Below are 26042 nucleotides of genomic sequence, written 5' to 3' on the forward strand. Positions count from 1 at the left end.
CCAAAAATCAGAACAAAAGACTGAATGCACAATTAGTGTGCATTCGGCCTGGTTAACAAGACTGAATTCCAAAAAAACGAACAAGAGGAGCGGGGCTGGAGTGTGGTGTTCCCCTGATTCTCTATTTCGGTATTATGGGCTTCGGTTGTCACAGCGGCGTCCCCCGCCTACATTACATGTGTGGCGGTGGACAAAAGAAAAAATAAGTTACAAAATGTGAACATGTGGGTTTAGCAATTTTGTAATTCAATTTTTTGGGACTCGATCTTACAACGTACGTCCCTTTTACGCTATGCCATTACAAAAAGTACCTTTGCCCCGTTTATTGTTTGTTCAGAATAGCATGTTCAGATTTATTTTTCATGTTACCATTTACTCATTTGCGTGATTTGAGTTTCGCAATTTAAAAAGAATATTCATACTTCATGTCCTCTAACATCATAAGGGAAGTAGGGTTCCATTTTGCAATTGCAGATTGTAAAAGTAAGGAGTAAAACAAAGGTGTAATCGGTCTAAGTCTTACTTTTACAGGCCGGGTATTTTCAGATCTATTTTCAGGTAGAGTAGATTGAAAGAAAAGCAGCATTTCTGCCACAGATTCCTTCTTCACCTTCGAAAGCCTGCAGCCCTTATGTATTAGCCTATATCAAGGGATTCCCGTGGAATCCACCTGCTTCTGGGCACCTGTTAAAAGCAGGCAGATCTTACTGGAATAGATGGTAAATGTTTTCTGCCATGCATTTACAATCGATGTTTATGGCATGTAGCATGTACACTTGTTTACAAAACATAGTGTAAAACCAAACCATAAAGGCAACTGTGTCTGTTTTTACACTTTACTTTTACACACCATTTTGCATGGAAGCAATGAAAAGGACGTAACTTTTAGCATTGCGGGTCCCCCACCCCATGTTAACAGCACCTCTTACAAGCACCTCTTACGTGATGAACCATTCAGATTTACTGGGCGACCTGATCCACAATTTTGTCCATCTCACAGTTGATTGCCACAGGCAAGAATCAAATCTCATACTGTGTGGCAATGTGGCAGCCATGACACCAACTCAAATCACTTATTCTACTTTCTCATTTAAGGTGGACGCTTTGTTTTCAATTCTTTTCAAATCTAACAACTTTGCTGGTGTTTGCTAGTTGAGAGTTGAGAAGAGAAGCTTAATTTTGTTCAATTTAGCATGCATGGAAAGAGATAATTTAGTGGTGAAGAAGAGGCGAATGGGGTGCTGGAGAGTGGGCCAAGGCTTCCATGAAAATGGAATGGATATGAGTGGGATGTTGGTGGGGAGGAGTTAGATAGGATTCAATTGAAAGTGTTTGCTGACTTTCAGAGGACAGGCATTTCCAAAGAAGTCAAAGAAGTGTGAACTGGGGGGGATAATCACACTTTGCCAATAAACAGGTGCAGATGTCAAGTAAAGATGCAGGGAAATATGGAAGTGTGAGGAATTCGACAATCCGCACTGTGGGTGTGATCTCACATGGGCTTTTTTTTTAAATTTTACATGGAATTGAATGATGGAGGATCAACCTCTGGAAAATGTGGTGGGCTAATCTGCACACATTTTCCTATGCTCACTGCATGACATACACATAGACCTGTGTACTCTGGGTGGACATAGCCTACAGATACAGTCCTCCCTGTCATATTTAGTTGGGATCTGACAGGTGGAGTACACAATGCATCTCAGAAGGGAGAGGGCCAAAACCTTCCTCCTGTCATGGCCAGCCTAATTAACTATCAAAGGCTCAATTGATCCTCCCTGCCCATTTGTTTACCCTCTGCAGATGGTGGCAGCAATTAACACAATTAACATACTAATAGAGTATACTTCAAACAGGCCCACAGGGGGACTGGCGGCAGAGGCTAAAACAATCGAGACAGGAAAAACCAACACTTCTTTCATATGCACTGTGTCAACCTGAAGCCAGCTCCCACCCTAAAGTATCAATGACAGTGAGCTGTCATTTCTGGTACGTGTGTTTACAGTAGGCAACCCCCCACATAGGGACACCATTCAGAGGGTAGGAGAATGTGATTTGATGGAGACAGAAATGCTGTTCTCGACACAACTTCAAGGGAGACTTGCCGCTTTAATCAGGAATCACAGAGAGCTCAATTAACCAATGAGACACTTTGATCCACAAAAGACAGGAAGATGGGTGGGACTTAGTATTACATGTTTTCACCCCTTTACCTTTTCTGTTGGAAAGCACTCTGGTTATGACCTCATGCATACAGGAGATTGTTGGTGGGGACCCATGATTGGTTAATTAAGGTAGGCTTAGCCTACACCAATCACTGTGGCCCATTTGGCTTTAAAAGAGGGCTGAGCCCCGCTTTTGCACAGATCATCTGAAGACTTTGCAAGTAGTAGCTAGAACAACTCAGCATTGGACCCCACCTGAAGGTAGAGTCTGCATTACATCCTCCACCAGTGAAGGAAGGCCAGGATTTCCAAGAGGGAAGCAAGATCCCTCCCCTAAACATCTCCCAGGTAACAGAGGGAGATACTAAATCCAGAGGACCCTTAGCACACAGTGTGCCTTGCTATGATCAGCAGCAAGCTTCCTAGATGTAAGGTGCCAGAGAGTCTCTGAACCAAACCAAGGACAAGGCAGTTGCCTGCTAAACTCTCCTTAGCTTTGGGCCATCCAATTTAAAGGATGACACAAGCCCAGTGAAGAAGTTAGGAAGAGTGTATCGACAAGTATCACCCAGCATCCGCCTTAAAAGACATTTTTGAGCCAGCGGAGCCCCCCGAGCTGCAACCGACTGCACTGCTCTGTTGTCACGATGCAGTCACTAACGTCGTTCGAGACACCTCGACCAGTGCTTCAGACTTGCCAACCAGCACTGATACGATTCCTGACCCTGAGCTGCCGTGTAGGCCAGTCTGCAGTCATCCATCTAGCCTCACTCGCCGAACTGTCTACCGCCTGATACCTGCAGCTTTCTCCCTTCTTGAACTCTGTTGCAGAAGCTGCAAAGCACCCTGAAACCAACACTACACTGTCGACACCAAGAACTTCTACAAACTCAAGTTACTTTGTGGTTCTGTCTCCCTGGTCCTTCTGCAAAAGCCACTAGTGACATTTTATGACCCATTGCTCCCTTTGTGTTGAAACCAAGTATCCTTGAACTATTGCGATTAATTACTTTATTGACTACCATCATGTCAGTATCCACAGTGCATCCCTTTTCATTCTTCAAACTGTCTGTCCTCTGCATCCCTTTACAGTTCGGATCCCTTGTGGTGTCCTAGAGATGTGGGGCTGATTGATGGTTTAGAAAATTATATTCATCCCTGGACCACTGGGGCCAGAAAGATGATTTGTCACAGGAAGTGTCGAGGCTGATGTCATAGGGATGAAATGGAGATTCAAAGCATTGTTCAAAGTAGTGGGATATTCCTGTTGAAGAGCAGGGTTCATCGAAACAGGGGAAAAGGTTCATACTAGGTAACCCTGGTGAAATTGTGGCAAAGAGTTGTCTTTTCATAGCTAATTGCTGACTGGATGCTACAAGTGAAATGAAAAACATGTTATGGGAAAAGTTGTCTCTTAATGAAGAACACTTTTACATCAGAAAGGGGTTTATTTTGCTAGCCCCCCACGCCCACCCGAGCATAAATGAAGGTGATAAACAAAGGTGTAAAGGTGCAACACCTGTCTTAACACCTTTATTCATGCTCTGTTGCATCTTTGCGGATCGGCAGAATGCGAGTTACAAGTCTGCATTACTTTTACGCTCTGCTTTAATAAACCAACCACTTGGTTTTATTACAGAATGGCATTTTCATGCTTGCATAAAACCATTGGATTCCTATGGAATCCACCTGATTTTTATACCACCAAAAAGCAGGCAGATTCCATAGGAATTCATTGTATGCGCTGCCAGCCATGCATACATGACAGGCAGAGTTTACTCATTGTGCTTTGTGGACTAAAAAAGAGAGGCATATCCGTTCTTCTGCCAAACCTTTACACTCTGTACTCAGCAGTGTAAAAAATGAAACTTGCCAGGAGGAGACCTGTTTGTATGTAAATTTAAATGTAAGTGGTCCCACTCCGGGCACTTTACGATTTTTTGTAAAATGAGCTTTAAGGTAATTTGTTGCAACTGGAGATAAGCAGGACTTTGGTAATGAGTTGGCTATTAGATGTAGGAGGGCTGTGAAGCAGTTCCTGGTAACTCCCCGGCTACATGCCATCTACTGTCGCACAGTCATTTTAAATGAAATGCTAGTACCCTGGAGGGGACACCAATGTTATCACTTGTCAGCTGCTTCGTCCCCTTCATTCACCTTTCTTCATCTCAATATGGAGTGCAAAATCAAGGTGTAAAACAGGCAACATTTTCTTTAACTCCCATTTTTGCATTCATTTTTGCAAAATGTGTAAATACTTTCTACCATTTACACATGTCAGGAAGTATTTTCAATGAATCCTGATAAATCTGCCTGCTTTTAGCAGGTGCTCAAACAGGCAGATTCCATGAGAATCCATACGTTTTATACTAGCAAAAAAATCTCACGATGGCAAGAAAACAAGTAGGTATTTGATGAAGGCTGAGAATGCACAGCTGAAACATTAATTCCATTCCATTCACCTAATGTCATAAAAGACCTCCATAGTGTAAATGTAAGGCATATATTCCAAATTTAGGATCTGCGAGGGACCTTGTTTGATGTATACTTGACTCAAACAAATCAGTTTCACAAAATCTTCCGAGCAAGACAGAAGACTGCCTCTGCATCCACAAGTGGTCAAAGGCAAATAATAGCACAGTGGACATAGGGAAAACCACAACATTGGGAAGGAGGGTCAAATGACATTCCCAAAAGCATTGTTAGACCAAACCAAGTGGCTTCAGAATGAGGGCTAGAGCAGGGGGTTAGGTGCAAGCTGCTCCATGGACGACCAGAGAAAAATTCAGACCAAAGCATTGGGGACAATAGACTGACAGCAAAGAGCCAGAGACAGGGAAGCAGCGAGAAGCTGCATCAAAGGAGATCAGGGGTGGGGGCAGACTTAAGGTAGGAGGTAAATGTCACATAATGATGGCAGTGGGAAAGGCTGGATTATAGATGATCCCTAAGTAAAGTGACAGTTTCCACCCTCACACCGCACAGTCAAAGACAAATTAAACTTGCTGCAATAGCACTTTTCCTGGCTAGAGAACTGTCTTTCTCAGAGATTTTAATGTCCCTGAGTCTCACACTGACAACCACATTCAAAGGGTGCTATATGCACTCACCAGATTCATGGACCTTAAACAAATTGTGCTCTCTCCTATGCAAAGAAAACACAAGACCCTAGAACTAATCTTTACATCATCCCCGTCATCACCTTGGCAGACCCTATCCCACTTGTCTGGTCTAGCCATGCCAGCCTCCCACTGTTAATCACCCACTCGGCCATGGTCCACAAGGTCAAGTTAAACATCCCCTCACTCTAAGAACAAAACATTCACCTTTTGGTACACTCCAGAGCTTGCCTTAAGCACATGCTCAATTAGAGATTTAGAGAAAGGGAGGCACAAAAAATATACATTTGCAGATCTCACCCACCTCAACAGTCTCTGTGCCATTAGTAGGATCCCGATCACCAAGGTCAAATGTGCTTCCTACTCCACCACCAGCGGTCAACCACTAACACTAGAAAAGCCCCCTTGAAGTAGTAAAGCACTGTACCAAACCATCACCCAACCCCAAGGTGCCATCAATCAGGAAAAAAGTGGCTGAATCAACAATGTTTTCATTGAAGAAAAACAGAAAATCTAACAGACCTTCGAATCAACCTCCCCCTGCATTATCCCTAGATGCCCACCAGGATGCACACTACCCATTTGGACCAAATTCAACACTATACACCACCACATCCTCCTCTGCCTCCTTACTGACAGGATGGTTTTCAAAACCCTGACTTGCTGACTTGGTTTGCCTCCTACATGTCAGACAGATCGCAGGTTGCCCAGATGAACATGTTCCATTCTAACCGACTCACAGTCTCCTGCAGAGTGTCCCAAGGCCCCATCTTCTCACCAATTCTCTTTAACCTTTACCTGGAGCCTCTAGGCAGCCTTCTCAAACATCCTGGTGTAGGCATCCACCAATACACAGTCAATCCTCAGTTGTACATGAGATTAAAAAGCTAAAAGGACATAAGTTGTATATGTGATTACCTAGCCATCATCCTGTCCTGGATGTCGATTGCCTACCTCAATTGTAATCCCTCACAGACCAAATTGATCCTCATCAATCTCCCCACTAAACACCAACTCATCCAACAGTGGCTCAATGATTTGCGCCTAAACAGATTTTATCTGTAGTCCTATGATTTAGCAACATTCTTTTTTTTCACCATCAACAGCAGCCTTTCCTTCCAAAAACACATAGCCAAGATAGCCTAAACGGCCTAGCTCCAAATCTCCACCCGTTGCAAAATCAAATCCTTCATCCCCCCACAGGAACTCTGGACCATAGTGCATGTCCTTGTGGTCATGAACATCAATGGAAATAAATCCATTCCGACAGGGCTCCTTGCCACTTACTTGACTTCCCTAAATGTAGTCTACCACGCTGCAGCATGCCTAATGATGGGTGCATGGCAATTTGACAAAATCACTCCCATCCTATGTGAACTACATTGGCTTCCTCTCCAGGCCAGGATACAGTTCAAGAATGCATGTATCATGTACAAAACAGTCACAAGTACCACATCAGTGTACCTAGCATCTCAGCTCTATACATTTGGTGGCACATGCACCTCGTGCAGCAAATCGACCAACCGGCTTGACTCACAACTCAACTGCATGGCTTGAAAAAAAGAATAACCACAAAGGGAGGACCCACAAACAACCCCTCTCTTGTCAAGCACCCACCATTTGGAACATGATCGAGGTATCAGCTGGGAATGCCTCCAACAATTCTCTAATTTCACAAAAGCTGATGGACGCACATACTGACACAGAGCCCACAACTCACAGTACTGTGCTACTGTTAAAAGATGGCAGCCTAAATGCTGAAAAGCCATACCGTGTACAGCGCTTGACTACTCTTGAGCTAGATCGGAGCATTAAACAATCAAATGAATAAAATGAAATAGAGTTTTGCGCAATATCATTATTTGCTGGCTCTTACATGTAGAAGCAGGAAGAGACAACATTAAGAAGGACACAGAGAGCTGACAATCCTCAGGCACAGGGACAAATTCGATCTCCTAAAACCAAATATGGAGAAATCACCCAATATGTAATAATTGTTCTTTTATAATGCACTTAATACTGGAGACCAGTTTCTAAGCACGAAACTGGGATATAAACCTGTGTTGCTATGCGTTGTCTTGCTTCCACGACAAACGTGTTGCCCCTGAGATATCCTCCTGGTCCCTATAATCCAGAACAAATACATTACAAACCTTAGTGATCAGAAGCAACATTTTATAATATCAGGATTTTAAATAGTGTTTTATGGCAAAATCCACTTGGTTTTACATTTTGTAATAATATGGTGTTAATCCCCCGTTACAATGGCTCGAACGAGGGGTAGCGGACCGGCAGCCAAGGTTATGCACCCGAGCAAAGCAAGGGCAGATAATGTGGGCACCGGGCCGTTACTCCCATTCCAGCCCTTGCAACGGGCTGGCTAAAGCGGTAACCTGGGGTGCTAAAAAAAATAGAGCTGGAGTATTTAACAGCCCAAGGAGATGATAATGCCTGCATTACATCAGAGAAAAGGCAAAAGCACCGCCTAGGCTGTTTGTAGAGACCTGAGTACAGTGTACAGGATTCAGCAAAGTAGGGACGACATACACCATCAAATGAAGGATGACAGAAAAACACAGAAACATGCTATACCGACAAAAAGCAGATCAAGACGCATAACCGAAAAAACAGACAAAGTGCTTGCTTTCGCTGATATCTACCATCTGTGCATTTAACATTTAATTTACAATAAGGCTGTACATTGGTTAATAGTGACATCTGTTTTTTACAGGGCTCTGAAATGGAAAAAGAAATGTGCGGTTGAAGAGTTATATGTAGACTTTGGGTATATATGGATTCAAATGAATCCATTAGATAGTATACTCAAACTGGAATGTCATAACTTCCTCAAGTGACATCAGCACAGGGGATTATGAAAGTTATGAAAGTTATACTACCCTTGCGGTGATATCACACCCTCCCTTCCCACTAGTGCAGTATGCCTCTCAAGCATTTCTTATTAAATAAACAGTGAAGCCATGTACCTCCCATGCCGCTGCCTCACAAATCCATCTTCACTGTAGTGAACCAGTTCGGCTCACTCTCCGCATTCACTTCCCACACGGCACCATGCATTGAACAAAGGCGTGGAGCCCAAGCTGGTTATAAGCAGTGGTCGAAGTGTACGAAAAGAAGTAGTGGAGCTATGTTCCCTACTGGTCTGCACTGCTCCTCACACACCCCATCGCCATGCCCCCTCCCATGCACAATACAAACCCCAAAACACATGTGCATGGTATTTAAGGGAACGTTCAGTGCAGTGCACTGAAAGTGCAAGTTTCAACTTCTTCCTACACTTTTATTTTAAAACAAAACCATTCCGGAATGGTTTCTTTTTAAAATAAAAGTATAGGAATGGTAAAACTTAATTAAAAGAAGTAGAGTAGCACCGGTCCCGATTGCTCCCACCCACTTTGACCACTGGTTATAAGATAGGTCTTTATTCTCCAACCTTCCAATTAAGACTGCCCCTTCCTGTCTTCGCCTGCCCCACTCCTGTACCTCTGGTCCCATGATCTCAGAGGGTGTCTTTCCAAGGGTGCTATGTGGGGTGTTCCTGTAGTCTCTTAAAAGCTGATCTTCTCCACTGAGTCTCCTGTTAAGTGAGCAATCTGAATGGTTCTCTTGACATTGCTAATGAAGCATTCAACCGTTCCATTCATTAGAGCCAAGGGGAGTCATTCTTCAGTGTCTGAAGGCCACCTTGAAGTTTTGGCCAGTGAATGGAGGACCATTGTTTGACTTTACTACCCAAGGTACTCCATATGCTGTGAACATTCTGTCTAAAGCCAGGATGGTGTGGTAAACTGATGTTGAAGCCACAAGCTGTATGTTTGGGTAGCGAGAGTACTCATCCATGGCCACGAGTATGTATTGCCCCTCCCCACGATGGGTCCAAAGAAATCAATGGCCACTTTATCCTAGGCATGCTCTGGCAGTTCTGTCATCTGTACTGGCTCAGGACTGGTATGTGGATGCAGGGTGGAGCAGATGGGGTATGTCTTCAGCAGACCACCCACATTACTGTCCATTTGGGGAAACCAAATCTTTTGGTATAGTAGATGCTTCATGGACACAATGCCTCTGTGCCACATAGTTGATGTATTGATCCGCAATTGAGGGACTTGTTTTCGCAGATGGTATTGGGTGACGGACAGGAAATCTGCTGGGTTTTCTTCCTTGCCTGGCCTATGCTGATGTTAAACTGATAGTCATTTAACCGGAGACCCCATCGGGCGATCGGAGGTGACATGTTCCAATTAAGAACAGGAGGGCTTGATGATCAGTCACCACTGTAAACGGTTTCCCATATAGAAACAAATGGAAATATTCACAGGCCCATACTACAGCCAACCCCTCCTTCTCAGCCTGTGAGTATTCCTGCTCTGTTCAAGACAAACTTCTAGTTGCATGGGACACTATGTGTCTCTTCTCTGGTGAGTTCGGTTCTACTTGGGCCAGAATGGCCTCCAGCCCCACTGGACTACCACCGAGTGTGAGTTCGGTGTCCCTGGACGTGCTGAAGTATGCCATATTGTCTGAAGATGAGATGCATTGTTGTATGGATTCAAAAGTCTCTTGACAGGCTCCAGATCAGACAAAAGGCACCTGTTTTTGGGTGAGCATGCGGAGGGGCTCGCACACAGAGGCAATGTTTTGAATGTACCTGGTGCACTAACTTGCAAGTCCCAAGAATGAATGCAAGTCAGATTCGGTGGTGGGCGGCGCAGCGTTTGTGAGTGCATCCAAGTTTTTGGGATCTGGCATCATGCCTTGCGCTGAGAAGATATGCCCAAAGAATTGTAGATGACCTTTCTGGAATTCACATTTTGGCAGCCTCTATCGCCATACATACTCTGGCAAGGGTGTTATCATGTTGATCTTGGTCCTTTCCAACACTAGAATATCATCACTGTAGTTCAAAGAATGGGGGATATGCTTGATAGCATTGTATACCTCGGCCTGAAAGATCTGTGTGGCCAAGGACACCCCAAAGCTAAATCGCTTATATCTGAATAATCCTAGGTGCGTAGTGAAAGTTGTAATGAATCAGGACTCCTCGCTCAGTTCTAACTGATGGTAACCCTTGTTCAGGTCTAGTATTGAGAAGACCCGTACTCCGTTCAGTAGATGTATGATGCCTGTTATTCGAGGAGCTTAGTGTCTTTCCCTCATGATTGCTTCGTTGGGCCATCGCATGTCGACACAGATCCGGAGAATGTCCGATACTTTTTTTGGAACAGGGACAATAGGGGAAACCCAAGGAGTGGCTCCTGTTGCTGTTTCATTGATGCCTTGCTCAGGTAAACTGTGCAGCTCTTCTTCCTCGTGTCTTTGAATGTTTATGAATATGCCTCTGCAGTGTTAGGCTATCGGGTGCACCTCAGGGTTGATGTGCATGCTTATTTGTTTATTTTGCAGTTTTCCTGGTCCTTTGAACAATTTGGGGAATAGTTGTTCAATTTTGTCTGTCACATCTATGTATTTATGGCCCATCCACTGATACACTACGTGCATCAGACCCATTTTCAATGCAGCCATGGAACTCAGGATGCATCCGATGTTGGCGGCGGCTTACAGCACATGTAGGGGTATCATCTGTGGGTGTCCCTTATATTTACACCCAGCTGTGAAGTAACTTTTGCAGTGTAGGGAGGTTTTTGATCCATATGGGTATATGTTTACTTCCGCAGGTTTTAGACGTGGGGCTTTTGGGAACTTGGCATATACCTCTTCACTTATGACATTTACTGTCACCCCTATGTCTAAGGCGTATAGGTATCCTCTTCTCTTGGGATCTTCCTGATCAGGTTCTCTGGATTTTTGCTTCCTCTTGGGATTCTTCAGCTGACGAATAGCTTGATCCGCACTCCGAGGCTGATTGCTCTATGAATCACCTAACATATCATCTAGGGCTTCTCTGGTTCGCCGGTCTGGCCGAGCGATGAGTGCACCATTCAGGGCTTGGTTGGGTGTTCGACCCTCCTCCGCTCTGTCTTAGTGATGTCTGTGTGGAGCCTCGTATGGAGGTGGCGCCACTGTGTGGAGTGGAGCAGATCTGTCCTTCTGTCTTGATGTCCCCTCTTGGGTCCCATCTCCTCTCTCTTGACTGCGAGCCATGTGACATACTTCTTTGAAGTGGTTCTCACCTCCACAGGCCATGCACTGTTGGCCCAGAGCTGGGAATGTGCCTTCATGTGGGATCTCATATTCACATCTAAAGCTGTAGGGGTCAATATGTTGAGAATGAGGTGAAAACGTGGTCACTTTGTGAAATGCTTCAGAGGACTCGTCGATATCTTGATGCCACCCATGGCTTCTACTTGCAGCTCCAGCGCGATGTGAAACCTGGCCAACATCACGATTTCATCCAGCGAACGTTGCTTCTGTAAGAAGAACTTTTGGAATACAGGGGATTCACAGACAGCAATTATTTCTGATCTGAGTGCTTCTTCGTTGGAATAATTATTGAAGTTGCAGTGCTTAATTCTTACCTGTAGTCTCATTATGAACGCATCCATGGACTCCGATTTTTTTGTCTGGTTGAGTGGAACACGTGGCGCTTGTAATTCACATTGGTGTGTGGGTTGAAATATTCCGTGAGGGCCCCTCTTAGTTTTGCATAGGGGTCTGTGGCATCTGCAGGAAGTTCGTTCACGATGTACCTTGCATTTTGTCCAATGGCAAGGGACAATAGGCTGTGTTATTTTTCATCATCTAAGGGGGCCTATGGCCCGTAAGTACACATCAAAGTCCCTGACCCACCTTTTCCATCTGGGTCGTAGAGTGCTGGTCTCCATGAGATTGAAATGTCCTGGCAATTGCATAGCTAGATGTTCTTGCATCCTCGATGGCAGGTTCCCTTGTGGCTTGGGTGGAGGCAGCGCAGGTATTGCGCTGTGGTCTTGATCAGACATCATGAGGTTATTGGAATGGCCACTATCTAGCAGTGTCACCAGTGTCCTTATTTACTGTTTCACTCTGGTAGTCCTGTCGACTCGTGCCTTGGATTCACAAAATCGTCAGACTCTGTGTGTGTAGGATTGTCCTCGCAGGCACAATGGGGTATGCCCCAATGGGCTCCTCCTGTTGATTGTGCCAGTCCATCTGCAGCCTGAACTATCCTCTTCTGAGGGCCTGTGCGCCTTGATGCCCCTTCAATGTCACTTTTGTAAGCTATAACTGCTTCAAAGATGGGGATAGGGCTGGGTGGTTCCCCCACCTCCCTAGCGATGGTCGCTTCATGCGCAGCTGCTGCTGCTGCTCCGCGTGCCATGCCTTATTTTAAAGGGTTGTAGGCCTTTTATTGCTGGATGCCGTGACTGCGCGCTCTTCTGCACATCTTACCAGGCCACCTCCAGTGTTTTCACTCTGCGGGCCGTGTGTTGCCTACGCGGCGTGTCCTTTTCGGGGCTACCTCCTTCTGCATCCACCAGACGTCCCTTTGTCACCAGTGTAGTGAACCATCTTGGCTCAATCTCCACATTCACTTCCCGCACTGCGCCATGTATTCAATAAAGGCACACACTCCAAGCTGGGTATAAGATAGGCCTTTATTCTCCGACCTTCTAAGAAAGACTGCCCCTTCCTGTTCTCGCCCGCCCCACTCCCCACACCTCCAGTCCCTCTCCCACCCATGTGATTCCCCACGTTATAGGAAGACAGTAAATTCACAAACATAATGGAAGGCTGTGGGTGCTTCATCTGTGTGAGAAACGCTCTTCGATGTGAGGCATACAGTATACAAGCTGATGTTCGTGTCACTCCCTCTGCCAACCAATAGACAGCGAATAAACACTTACTAGCCCCTGCCTCCCACCCACCTCCAGGCCTCTTCTTGGCTGCCTTCACGCGAGCTCCAGACCACCTGTGGGCTGTTGCCAGGTTACCTCCAGACCACCTCCAAGACACCCAGTCACACAGGTTGGCCTCGCTGTAGAACGAAAATAAAGTAAAAAAAGGCCTTCCCTTTCTGCCGGCTCACAGTGAGACAGCAACAAATCAACAGTAAAACTCATATACAATATAAAATTGTATTCGGGTGAAGATCAATTTAGGGGATGTATTCCACCTCATGATTCCAACTCACATTATAAACAACTCAAGCTTAACTCTCATTGTCTATAAGATGAACCTCCGGACCCCTCGGGTTGACCATTTCCTATGTAAACTCTTCATGTTATCTTTGGCATTTGATTAACGTTAGTATACAGCCTTTTCTTCCAAGAGTGTCTTTTAAAATATAAATAGAATAGAGACCAACATTTGGCCTTAAGTGCACTGGGAGAGAAAAGAGCCTTCCTGTTCTATCTGTTGAACCTACCCATCACATCCTCAACCCCTCACGCAGGCTGCCAGGCCCGGCACTCATCATAATCTCCTTTGCCTTTTTTCTTGCATGTTATACATGGCTGCCACTGCACTCCTTTTTCACATTGCCTATAGATTTGGGTTTGACATTGTTTCCAATATCATATTATTCCTAGGCTTTGTTTTGGTAATTTGTTCTGCACCCCCCTGCCTTCTATCATTCCCAATCATTGCCATTATTTCTTGACAGTATTCTGAAATTACCATACTAATTTCTCTCTGGTCCCATTGCCACATTGATTCTATTAATGGGTCTTTGTTGTAGTCACTGTGCTTGTGGCCGGCATTTTAATGATTTGCTGTCTCGGAGCATCTTGATACAGGGATCTCTTATGCAGACAACGTCTGGAAACATCTTGGATGTACCAAAAAATGCATTGGCCCTCAAGCATGACACGGAGGCTAAGAAAAGTGCTGCGGGCACAACTAGGGCCTGAGGCATGTAGCATATCCTAATTACTGGCAAGAGATGTAGGTCCCATCTTGAATGGATGACTACAATCACTGATTCCCCTGCATTACCCCATCAATAATTTGAGTATGTACTCTTGGGCACACTACCACTGATATGTTTGTTGCTCTGCCATATCTTGACCTTCTGGCCCATTGCGGACTGTTATTGGTAATTAATGGCTTTTGTAAATAAAACCACTACAATGGTATTAATCTAATTAGTAGACTTCTGAAGATGCCAGTCTGAAATTGCTGAACTTATGCCAGGTGTGTTTAACAAAGAACACTTGACAGGGCATTCATCATAGCAACCTAAGGCAGAGAAATGCACTACGGAAGATGTCCACCTGAACAACACAGAAATGTAGATGTCATTACCTTGGTGGATAGCTAAAATGATCAGTGAGAGAATGAATGCAGTGATCAAAGTGTGTTTGCTGGACAGCAGACTGAAATGAATAGACTAATTTTATGAATAACTGCATGCCACCTTTTGGTGGAAGTTCTGAATGGTGTATTGTTTGGGTACTCAACAGAAATAGAGTTAAACATGTTACTGTCATACAGTTGATTTGACTACCTGATTTTCTACATTGATGATTCTTGGAAATTGCATGGCACATCTGCAAAAATGACAATGGAATCTGAACCGAAATATATGAGCACAGAAAACATACATTACACAATGTCTGTGTTACAGCAGACCTTCTGTGAAGTAGCTGCGCCAGAACAAAGAAGGCATTGAATAATTATGTGCAATTGAAAGAATTTTGTCAACCTCTAAATAGTTGTCAAATTTATAAATGGTAATGTATTTCTGATGATAATAGTGGTTATTGTATTTCTAAACAGTTATAGAATGCTGATAGAAGTTTGAAATTCATATATTACACGGCCTGCGGTAGCGGTCGTCTAGTTATGGTTAAGTTGCTCAACCCATAGGAAGAACACTTTTTGGGAGGCTTATTACTTTGCACCCCCCTGGACGAATCCTCACAAAACTTTGTCAAAAAGTATGAGGCCGTCTGCAAAGTTTGGTGTGGTTTCATAGAGAGAGGGTCCGGGGGGGCGGGGGGGGTGGGAGGTGTCAAAGTTATGGAGGGGTCCCAAAATGTGTGGTTTTTCCCAAAGACACAATGGAAAACTAATTTTGGTCACACCTGCAGCCCAAAGCACTGGACGAATTTTCACCAAATCTGCAGCAGGAGAGACGGCTTGGTCCCGAAAGCATGCTTTTGTAAATTTGGTGTAAATCCGCCCAGTAGTTTTTTTTTTCAAACCGCAGAAAAGTAGGTAAAAAATGTGTGATATCTGGGTTCAGTCAGCAGACTCACTTCCCTGTTCATTCCGTGGACAGGCCTTTGAATTGTCCGTAGGGCAACATGATGTCCGTGGACATCGGACGTGCCTGCTGATTAGATAGTGAAAAGCGTGAGGCGCGTCATATTTTTGGGAAATGCCCGCCATGTTGGATTCACGGACAGCAACCGCTGTCCGCGAACATAGCAGTAAAAACATATTAAAATATGCCACATTGCACTTGTCAAACTAATAAAACAATCTCTGGGAAGGTGAAATGTGATAAGGATGGGATGGGATATGGCCATAAAAAGCCAGGAAACGGGTGGTATTCCACCTTCAAAGTCCGCAAAAAGTTTGGGGACATCCATGTAATGTTTGCGAACATTACAGATGTTCGGGGGTATCCATACATATTTTTGCATTACAGGGTGGGTGAAAAGCAGTTTTTGGATGGCATATAACTTTGGCGCTGCTCAATGAAACTGTTTGATATCTTGTGATATTATTCTAGACCTGACCTTGAATGGTTCTACAAAGCTTGGTGCTGTTTTGCCAAGAGGGAACAAAATTAAAGTAGGGATCCCAACACATTTGAAAGGCTTATAAATTTGGTGCTGTTTCACCAATCTGGAATAAAGTTTGCAAAAAGATTTAAGGCCCAGATTTGAATGTTTTTGCAAAGTTTGGTGGGATTTTCTGAAGAGGGGGCAACATTAGAGAGGGGGTTTTAACATTTTAGATGGTTTAGAACTTTGTTGCCATTTGATAAATGTGCACAAAAGATTTTAGAAAGATTATAGACCTAACCTTGAATTTTCCTGCAAAGTCTGAATAGATTTTGTCAACTGGGAGCTAAATTACATGACTATTTTATGTACGCACATTTTGACACTTTTCAAAAAATAAAACATGGATGGATTTGCGGGAAAGTTGTGCAAGAAGCATTGGCAAGGACTTGAAATCAAGGCTTTACAAATTTGTCAGTGTCTTAAAAAAAAATAGTGATATACCATTGGTGACTGAGGTATAACCGGTGACAGGTGGTCCAAGTCATGGCCTATGGCCATGGGCAGCGGCCAGATTGTCCGTGACTCAGAAAATCTGGCTAGAGCATGGCCGAAGCTGTAGGTTTAAATGGAAGAAAAGAAATCTACTTGCGGCTGCAGCCCCGAGTGCTGGACAGGACGCAGCAAAGTTGTGCGAGGAGCGTCAGCAAGAAACGGAAAGGATGATTTTGGAAATCTGTCCTGTGATTTACTTTTTTGAAATTGTTGAAACGTAAGTACAAAAATTTGTGAAATAACTTTTCTTTCCTTCGTCAAGGACAAATGTCTACTGATTTGTCTATTGGCGTGTGCTTTGCTGATAACGACTCACATAAGTAGGCGCTGCAAAAAAATGTTTGTTAAAGGAGGTTTAAAGTTCTTTCATACATGTTAAAAGAGTAATTATTAATAACTTATTTACAATGAAGTAACATTATGAAACATTTTCACTTATATAAACCTATTAAATTGACAGAAAATACTGTGTTAAAGGGATGTTACGGTTAAGACGTACCCCACCCTTGGGACTCCTCTGCCCCAGCAGTTGGCTAGTGACCTCCCATCTAGGGATACTATGGCACTTCCCTCCTGGGCTCCCATGAGCACTTGTCCATCTGTGCCGCCCCTTTTATTTATGCACTTCTGCATAAACACTATGAACAATGTTTTGGTATACATATTGGAAATGTAGATGCAAAAGATTTGTATAGCATTGTTAAGTGGCAGTTGGAGGGTGGAAGTTTAATATGTTGATACGCTATATGTAGAGGTTTTTTAAGTGATTGGTGGATATATGTGTGAATGGTTTAAATTGGGTAATGAGGGAGTGTTAGAAACATAACAGTAAAAAAGAGCAGAATGGCTGTTTTTTTGTGATGGTGTGCATGTGCAATCCCGGTTTTCTAATAAGGCATGGGCTAGGCAGGGGAATGCGGTGACTGTGGATAGTTAGAAACAACAATGGATTATATTGTTTATTGAATAATAGAGAGACACATTTCAGACAGAAATGTGTTTCTGTGCTTTTTTCTTTTTCTCTTGCATACAATTGTCCATTATTTCCATTTCCATAGAAGAACATGCTAATGGGAATGTTGGAGAAGTAAATGGAGTCTATAAGCTTATTTTTGTAGTTCTATATTTTAACTCTGAAAGGTCGTTCCCCCTCTATTTCATTTTCCCCTTCCTTTGACAAAATCCACCAAACTTTGCAAAATTATTCATATCTATGTCTAAAATCGTTTTGCCCACTTTTGTCCATACTTTTCAAATAGCACCATATTTATAAGCTTTAAAATATTCTGGGACCCCCACCCCCTCTAATGTTGTTCACTCTTGGCAAAACAGCACCACACTTTGCAGAACCATTTAGAGACAGGTCTAGAATGAAATGGCAATGTTTTATGCAGTTTCATTGAGTGGCACCAAAGTTATAAGCCATTAAAAAACTGCTTTTCACCAACCCTGTAATGCAGACATAGGCATAGATGCCCCCGAGCATCCCATGTGTTTGCAAATATCACAGGACTGCCCCGGACATCCGGACTGTTCGTGGATGTCGGAGTTGAAAAAGCACCGATTTTTTGGGACTTTTTTAGGCCATATCCCATCCTATCTTCATCACCCCTCAGAGATTGTTTCATTAGTTTGACAAGTGCAATGTGGTCTTTTTCAATGTTCGCAGATAACAGGCGCTGTCCGTGAATCCAACATAGTGGGTGTTTCCAAAAATGTGATGCACCTCACGTTTCTTATTAACCAATCAGCAGGTGCGTCCGATGTCCGCAGACATCAAGCCACCTTCTGGACCAAGCGGAAGCCCATCCGCGGAGCAAGCAGGCAAGTGAGTCAGCGGTCCGAACCCAGATACCACTAATTTTATTTCGCCTACTTTTTGTCTTTTTTAAAAAAAACCTACTGGACAGATTTACATCAAATTTACAAAAGCACACTTTCGAGACCAAGCCGCTGCTCCTGCTGCAAATTTGGTGAAACTCCATCCAGCGGTTTGGGCTGTAGGCATGAGCAAAATTCTTTATTCCATTGCGTTTATGGGAAAACCCACACATTTTGGGCCACCCCGTTAACTTTCCTATTAGAAGTTAACCAATTGGAAGATTTTAAAATCTTAATCAGGGACAAACCTTGCGAGTGGACTCCCAAAGGCATTTAACAAGAGAATAAATAAATAATGTAACAGTTCATCTACCTTGCATGCCTGCTATCTATGTTTTGCCAAAGGCGCATAAACATTTCACAGACTTTCCACAGGCTAGACCAATAGTAGTGGTATAGTCTCTGAAACAGATCAAATATCACAATACAGTGTTTGGTACTTAAAACCTCTGGTTTATATTTACCATCCTATATAAAAGACACAATGTATATATTACAACAATTTGAAAAATAAAATGGTCTCAAGACTATTGATTGGATACTTTAGATGTGTCTGCATTGCACAAATGTATACAGCATTTGAAGCGATTGACGATTTCAATGCGAATGCCCCAATAAGTAACTTAGAGTAGACATTCATCCTTGCCGAGGGCCAGGCCCACTTTCTAGGAACCAAGTTATATCACTATTTTTTGTACTTACATTTTGGCACTTTGGAAAAAATAAAACACTGGTTAGATTTGAAAATCCATGCTTTGAGGTCCTTGGTGATGCTCCTCGCACATGTTTGCTGCAATCTCGTCCAGCACTTTGGACTGTTGTCACAAACAGATTTCTTTTCCCATTCAAACCTATCCCGATTTTGAAAAACGTTACCACATAGCCAGTCCTTGGTGGCCATGCCCACTTTAACCCCATTGCCGGCCCCTTGTGGTCTTTGCCAGTGGCCAAATCGTCCAGGCCAGGACCCGGACAGTCTGACCACTGGCCATGACCACAGGCTATACCTCAGTCACCAAAGGTATATCACTATTTTTTGTAGATTCCTTATGTCGCTTTTCAAAAAATAAAACACAGACACAGTTGCAAAACCATGCTTTTGGGTCCATGCCAATGCTCCTGCATGAGTTTTCTGCAAATCTGTCCATGTTTTATTTTCTTCAGAAATGTCAAAATGTACGTACATAAAATCGTCATATAACCTACCCCCCACTTTCAAACTTTGCACATACATTCAAGGTTGGGTGTATAATCTTTCTGCACATTTTGTACAGATTTGACAAACTACACTAAAGTTATAAGCCATGTAAAAATATTGAGACCCCGCCTCTAATTTTGCCCCCTCTTGACAAAATCCCACGAACTTTGAAAAATCATTCAACTTTGGGTCTAAAACCTTTCCGCAAAGTTTTGTGCAGATTTGTTACTCGGCACTACATATATAAGTCTTTCAAATATGTTGAGACCTCCCCTCTAATTTTGCCCCCTCTTGGTGAATCTGCACCAAACTTTGAAGAGTCTGAAATAAGTTTGAAATTATACTGTAAAATGTCATTGAGTTTCATTCAGTGGCGCCAACGTTATAAGCCATCCAAAAACAGTTTTCACCAAACCTATAATGCAGAACTATGCATGAATGTGCCAGAACATCTGAGATGTTTGCGAAAATCACAAGAATGTCCCCGAACATCTCAGATGTTTGCAGGCTTCAGAGAAGAAAAAACGCCAGATTTTTTCTTTTAATGGCCATATCCCATCCCACCCTCATCACCCCTCAACTCCCCATAGATTGTTTAATTATTTTAAGTGCAAATTGTGTTTTTCAATATGTTTTTACTGCAATGTTCAGAGACTATGGGTGCAATCTGCAAATCCAACATGGTGACCATCTCAAGAGTTTTGACCCACCTCACATTTTTAATTGACCAATCAGCAAGTGTGTAAGATGTCCGCAAACATCACAGGGCTCTCTGATTGGTCCAGAGGTGTCCGCGGACACCGGTTCGGGAAGTGAGTCCATGGACCGGACCCAGATATCCTGAATGTTTTTCGAATTACTTTTTGGCCATTTTAAAGTCTGTACAGTGGTTTGGGCTGTAGGTGCGAGCAACATTTTGCTTCAATTGTATCTATGAGGATTTCAAAATTGTTGGGACTCCCAATATAACTTTGCCCCCCTACCCCGGACGAAAACCTCAACAGGCTTCAGAAAATCATTCCAAGGTGGTCATATACTTTTTTTGCAAGATTTGCTGAGGATTCGTCGAAAGGCAGCAAAGTTAAAAGCCACCCAAAAAGTACTACTTCTATAAGTTGAGCAATTTAATCATACTACAGGGCCACTGCCGCAGGCCCTGTAATATATACTCACTTCATGTCAACTATGTCACCGAATTATCTATCAACTGGCATATCCAAAGGTTCTAACTCCGGACAGAGATATCATTTTCTCTGGTTGCTGCCCCATTATAATTCCCCCTCTAGCAAAATTGGAATGATCACAAAACCTGTTCAATCAGCTAATACAATGAACACACCGAAATAAACATTTGCCTTTGTAAGTATTATCCAACATCTGCTTCCAGCTGTGTAGTAGATAGAAATGCTCCCTTTTGTAGCTTTGAAACATGGAAGAATAACTGCAGCATACACACCAAACAAGTTTCATGTTTGCTGGTGAATGAACCGCCACTCTTAATTGCACTCTGATACCCTTACTTGTATAAGTGTGCATGTAGCAGAATGCCATCTCGTGAGGGCAGGATAACCTGAGCTTTTTGGCTTTTTAATATATTAATTGCTGCAGGTAATTCTGCTTTTGAATAAGAGGTATGCTAATCAGACATCCTTTCATAAATGTTCCATAGCAAAATGATAATGCAATAATGTGCCTTTACTGACAGTCACCTGCCCCCTCCCCCGACCCTCCAGCACCCCTGCAGTGGCAGCAGAGCAAGTTGAAACACCACACATGCATTCCTGACAGCTGCTAAAACACACAATTATAGCAGGCAGAGTTGTTTTTTGTATTGTCTGTCCAATTATGAGATGGTGGCTAATAGGTTTACACAGTTATACAGTATGAACAAATTCATATCCTATTAATGTCAGCTTGTTGAACAGTGCTCAGCTATGACAGGGATGTGTATCAGCAGTATGGATGGGCTCCGGAGACACATGATGGCGCAGGGATCTGTGGTTTTGATTGTCCTTTCAGGATTTATGCTCGGTTTGTGCAGCATGGCAGACACAGGGAAAGCTACAGAAACACTGTTTCCAGTGGTTTTCTGTTGTGCCCAATGTGACAAAATGACATCTGCTCAGGGGTATGTCATTTCCAAAATGCCTATTCAACCCCCTACTTCTGGTAAACAAGCATTGATCCCAGTCATAAAGTTGAAACAGGCACAGCCCAATATGTATACCTCCTTTACCTCTTTGTGGGCTGAGGACAAGCAATAGACTTCAGGAGGGAGGCGAGCTAGCACAAAAGCAGTCCAAACAACCATAGTACTGTGGCACCAAAATAAAAGAATCAACAACCAAGATTCTGTAATAATATGGGCATTTCATTTAAACTAAACACAGAAACACACCAATCAAAAACACTATAGTCCAGCCCTGTAAGAGAAGACACCGAATATGCAGACTTTGTAATGAAGGAGGACCTCTGTGTCTAACGACAGGGGTGCACAGGCAGTAATTTCAGGAGCAATATCAAGTACAATGACATTATCTTTTTAAAAACTTGAGTGTGGTTTTACTAGTCACCAGTGCACTCTAAAGCAGTACAGAGTGGCAGAATTCCTTCAGATACCTTATATGCATGTTTGTGTGTCTCAATAACATCAATAAAGACTTCTAAGTGCTTTTACAACACTCGAGTCCGTACTGAGATGCGTCCAGACAATGGCTTCCAGTGGGTCGAGTCGGCATAAAGGCGATTGCTTCTGGCATGTTCAGTTGCTGTCGGGCCAGGGTAAGACAATTGCTACCACCGGGTTGAGTCAACATCAAGATGGGTCTAAATGATTGCTTCTAGCGGATTAAGTCAGCATTGAGATGGGTGAGTTCATGGCTTCCACCGGGTTGAGTCTGTATTGAAATGAATCAAGGTGGTTGTTTTGAGAGGGTTGAGTAGTTGCTTGAGATGGCTAGTTGGCAGCTTGTACTGGATTTGGACAGCATCAAGATGGAGCGGAGATGGTTTGAAAGCAGAGAGGGTAGGTTGACAAAACCTAGTTGGTTGGTGGCACTGGCAAGGGGGTTGGTACCCCTTAGTTACTACACAATTCAGTCTGAAGATGTTTTTGTGTGTGCAGGCATATTTATTATTTCAAGTGCAGCATAACACCTCGGGTACAGTGTACCAGGTTGGTGAACCGTAACAGTAGAAAAAAACAGCTGATGCGCGTTTCAACCGAAGTCTTTCTCAAGGCATTGAAGTTGGGGTGGGGGCTCCCATTGGAACATAAGTAGAAGACCCCTGAGTAGGGTGTTGAGTAGATGCTGGATAGCAGATTTCTGGGCCAGTGGTCCTTGAGCATCTGGATTGTTTCCAGCTGTCCCGAAACCAAGCTCCTCACCCCTTGCAAACATGGTTTGAAAGCAGTTTGTGTCAAAGGCAGCGATGATTGCTTGCAGTGGATTAAAAAGTGGCTCAAAGTGGTAAAGCAGTATCGGACGCTGATTAAAGCTACCAAACAGTGCCCAGAGATGGCTCTTGGCCTCTAGTTGCTGCGGCTAGTATTCTGTAATTGGTCCAATCGTGGCTGTTGTTTCAGAGTCTCTTTCCTGGTGATTTCATACCCAGAGTGCTTCGTCTTCTTGGAGTGAGGAGGTGGACAGGAAGAGTGGGAGCTCTGGGAGAACCCAGGATGGTGGGACCCTTCCATGGACTGCTGTTTCTATCCTGCCTACTCTAAATCAGGATTCTCTGCTGCCTGCACTGCATCACAGAGTCTCTGTTCATTACCACCCTGGTGTGAGCTCTGCATTGTCCTGACAGAGGTTGCCTTTGAAACTTTGGTTCCCAGCAATGTCCTAGGATATTTCCTGTTCTCTGGTGAAGGTAACACGACTTCCTGAAGAGATCAAAAGAGGGGTTTCCTGGGCTTGGCCCAAATGGTTACTTTGTGTGAAACTCTATCCCAGATACTGATGCACATAAGGCTCTGTAGGCGAGATGAGTCACTATCAACCAAGCTGACAATAATAAAGATTGTACAGATGTCATCAAGTGGCTCACCATCAATTTCTAGACAACACTCACTGAGAAGGAAGGTATAACTTATAAGAGAATACAATGTAAAACAATACCCTTTCCTGTCAGTAGGTATGCAAGAATAACTGTGGAAGAGTATCCTTGCCCATTAATCATGCCGGTAAGGTTCTTCATCCTGAAAATGAGGTCCCCTCACCATCCACATGTTGACTGGAAAGGAACGTTTCTGAGATTCCCAGAATCACTCGGAGTCTCAACAGTGCAACAGTGTTGTGATGACTTTCTGTTGAATCTCCGGCAGTAAAGAGCGGGGCTCCATTCTTGTACTCAAGCACAATCTCTCCTTGAACCCCAAGAATGAATACTTTGCCACCTTCCTGATCATGTGGAATGCACACAGAGGTGTGGAGATCTTAAGGTCCCATAGTAACTGCACTTCCATCGGTCAGCAGGAGCCCCCGCCCACGGAGGGGACACTAGAGGGGCAGCTGGCATAGTGGGCTGCCCTTTTGCATCAGGCTCGCCTCCCCTCACATTGTGGGCCACGGGGGGGGGGGCACCAACAAAGTGTAGCACAGTTACAAGGGTGGTCCTAAAGAAGGAGGTACGCTGCAGTTTTGCTGCGAGCTATAACCGATGGCTGCATCAGCCAGGGTGGAGTGAGACAGGCACTGATGCCACTAGGGACAGTTGGGACTCCTCGACAACTGATGCACTGGCCTTGTTCCCTCCATTTAAACAATATGGGAGCGACTGAACTGGCAAGTCGTATACCAGGGCGGGCCGTTCTCGCAAGAGCAGAAACCGAAGTGAGGACTAATGAGTGGAACTATGTAGCAGGGGATTGGCAGAGCCACTCAGAAAATGATTTTTTAGGCCAGGCATACTTGTGGCCTGAGCAGGGCTATGACCGGTTATTAGGATGACTCCAATAAAGTGACATGTGTTTTTCAATAAAATTACCATGTGTTTTTCAATCAGAAATTGGTGTTTGTCTAATTATGTGTGGAAACAATGTGGATGAAGTAGTCCTGTGTTGTAAACAGAGTGGGGTTTTGTTGCCAGCTCAAATTAAACCGTGCACCTTATTTACCTTGAAAGTTCTCAAAAGGTGTCACAGATAATGTGAGGTAAAAGAGGCAATGGCGCCAACCTCTTGTCATAAGAATTCGAAACCAAATGGCCTCACATAATAAAAAACTGTGCCACTCTTATTTTTGGTGAGGTAATACTTCTTTAGTGTTTGAAGTCACACAAGGTAAACATATAATCAATGAAAAAACAGCAGTGCCCTATTGGATTACACGTGTTTCGACACGACAGTGGGGGTCATTACGAGTTGGGTGGTAAGGGTTAACGGTCACCAGTAATGATGCCGGTGCCGGTAAACCCTTACCGCCCTATTCCGAGGTCCCTTAGCGGGTCCCAGCATGAACGGCCGGTCTGACCAGCCGTTCTCTGCGGGTCCCGTTAAGGGACCTTGGAGCTAATAACGGGCCCGCAATTTGCGGGCCCGTTATTAGCGCCTTCCCCATTCCCATTGAGCCCTATGGGTGCTGAAATGGGAATGGGGACTTACCGGGTCCGCATAGGTCAGAATGTCCCGGTAAGTCCCCATTCATTCAGACGGGAACCGAACACGGGTTTGGAGGCAGCCATGGTGCTAATAGCACCATGGCTACCGCCCAACTCGGAATGACTTTCTGAAATCAGGGCAAGATTTAGCACGTTTCGTTATATATGTGATGTCAAGTCCGATGAACAAGGCAATCATGGGGTTAAATCCGTCCTCAAAAGAGCACACGCAGTCCCCTCGCGTATTCCTGTGTTGGGTGGCTGCTGTAGGGGTTAGCCCCGCTTTGGAAAGAGGAAGATAACTCCTAATCAAGGTAAATAAAAAATAAGAAACTTTCAGTCTGTTGTGCTTCTCGTTAAGCCACCAAACATGGATGCTGGAAAACGTGAGAACTCTAGTGGATTGTGTGCCTTTGCGCCGTCTAAACATTATATCAAATGACTTCATATTATTCAGTCGGGCGCCATCGCTGCCTCCCACCTTCTGGCGTCTGTTGTTCTTGGAAAGCAGATTAGTGCCCACTTGAAGGGGTAGAGTATAGGATGCGAGAAGTCCAGCCATACGTGGGTGCCTGGTGCTTCCTCCCTCTCCCCTCCCTCCCTTTCTTCCCCTGTGTTTGTAAACTTTGTATAAGACGATCGCTTATTTATCATATCTCCGCCATATCCCTACCCTTTCCCTTGACCCACTCAGACCACACGTGTGTTCCCTGAGTTATTGTTTTCCACTTCCAGCACTGACTGTAATATAAGTTGCCACAGCTTCCTAACATCCCCCCATGGGGCGTTTCAAACATATGCTTTGGATTGTGCACTTTGCCTCTTGGTCTGCAGGCCAGACTTGTCCCAGGTGGAAACGCGCATTTTCGTGGCTCTGGCTGGGTTACGCTTT

The 26042-nt window shown here is 44.0% G+C and overlaps 1 protein-coding gene across 1 annotated transcript in view; it reads left to right on the top strand.

The window, feature by feature from the left end:
* Positions 1-26042, top strand: part of ZNF536 (zinc finger protein 536) — a 1807595-nt gene that overhangs the window by 8598 nt on the left and 1772955 nt on the right. The gene's annotated exons all lie outside the window — the stretch shown is intronic.

The sequence above is a fragment of the Ambystoma mexicanum genome, chromosome 1p, assembly GCF_040938575.1.
Source record: "Ambystoma mexicanum isolate Mex_15411 chromosome 1p, UKY_AmexF1_1, whole genome shotgun sequence".
NCBI lineage: Eukaryota > Metazoa > Chordata > Amphibia > Caudata > Ambystomatidae > Ambystoma > Ambystoma mexicanum.